Here is a 1,704-nt window from a genome sequence, read left to right on the forward strand (position 1 = left end):
TACATTTGAATGATATTGTTGACTCATAGTGAATTTGCTTTTAATTTTTGTTTAAGATTGTTTCTGTCATGACTTTGGCTTAAAGCTTTAACAATTACAGTGACTTTTTAAAGATTGTCACCTATAAATTGTCATTCAGGTCATTGCCACTTTTTATTTCTTACCTTCAGCCATTGTGTTATTTAATAAAACCTTCCTTTGGGATTAAGCAGTACAGATACCAGGACAAAAAAGTTGGTTTTGTAATTTTACTTTGATAAAAGAGTTTAATGGAAAAGAAAAACTGAAGTAATGGATATAATTTAGGTTGTGGATTATCTTTGGGTTTTGATTATCCACATTCTTTACCCATTCAGATGGACTTCAGGGACAATGCTCAGAAACCCTGTTGGGGCGGTGGTGGCATGGAAGGGATAGATGATGTTAGAAAAGCAGATAGGACTTGAATGATTGGATTCATTATATATAATCTTATTTGTTATTTCTACTGCTGTAGCATTATGACCAGGCTCTGAAAGATATATGCACTTTTCCTTGTAGTATTTAATATACTCCCATGTTTTTAGGGTCGGGAACTTCTGGCTTCTGCCCCTACTGGATCTGGAAAAACTTTGGCTTTTAGTATTCCTATTTTAATGCAGCTGAAACAACCCACAAATAAAGGCTTCAGAGCCCTGATTATATCACCAACACGAGAACTTGCCAGCCAGGTATGACTTGTAGCTTTTGAAAACAATGTGTTGTTCGATGCTAGCTTCAGTGATCTTACTTGAAGGTAATAAAAAGGTCTCAAAAGAGTAAGGCCCATGTCTTCTGTCATGGTCAGTATTCTCTACACAGCACACTGCTCTGTATCTTACTGCATATGGGTAAGTCTTTTAAGTCTTTCTATAATTTTCTAAAACATGATGATTTTTAACATTTATACTTCCTTGGTGAATGCGCTAAGATCCTTGAAGTTGAACAGTTACTGAAATATATATTCTCTAAAAGTTATTTTTCTTATTTAAAAAAATGAAACCTCATCTCAGTTTTTGAGAAAGTAAAACTATACGGTAATGTGCTCCATCCTGCCAATGTGTTTAGTATAAAATACATGCCAAGTATGAAATAGTCTTATAATAGCACTGTATTTGAAGAACAATATGTAACAGGTTGGTTTTATCTCTTGAAACTGGTTTACTCAGCCTGAAGGAGCTACTGAATCTTATTAGGCTTTGAAATTTCAAAATGAGAATCTACAGGTTATTATGAGTGTAATTTCAGATACTCATGAGTTGGTAATAGATTTATTTTATTAATAATGTAAAGGAGACTATACATCTTATCCAAGTGTCTTAGCAGCTAATGTTTTCATCATTTTCTGTTATAGATTCACCGAGAGTTAGTAAAAATCTCTGAGGGAACAAGATTCAGGATACACATGATCCACAAAGCAGCAGTGGCAGCCAAGAAATTTGGACCTAAATCATCTAAAAAGTTTGGTAAGGAATTCATGCTTGGGATGTAGAACAGATGAGAAATCTGGAAATTACAAATATCCTAATTGCTATGTAAGGGTTGTCATAGTAATGTATATAATTAGTTTGATTTTTAGAGAAACTAAAGAGATCCCCTTCCCATTCCACGCGGTAGCTATATATAAATATATACGACTGGTTCTCAACTACAGACAATTTTGCCCCCGCCCTCCACCACAACATT

The 1,704-nt window shown here is 34.3% G+C and overlaps 1 protein-coding gene across 1 annotated transcript in view; it reads left to right on the forward strand.

Annotated features, from left to right (window-relative positions):
- The window catches only part of DDX52 (DEAD (Asp-Glu-Ala-Asp) box polypeptide 52), a 32,233-nt gene that overhangs the window by 15,157 nt on the left and 15,372 nt on the right, over positions 1-1,704 (forward strand). The window lies entirely within an intron of this gene.

This window comes from Propithecus coquereli, unplaced genomic scaffold, assembly GCF_000956105.1.
Source record: "Propithecus coquereli isolate 6110/MARCELLA unplaced genomic scaffold, Pcoq_1.0 Scaffold291, whole genome shotgun sequence".
Classification (NCBI taxonomy): Eukaryota; Metazoa; Chordata; class Mammalia; order Primates; family Indriidae; genus Propithecus; species Propithecus coquereli.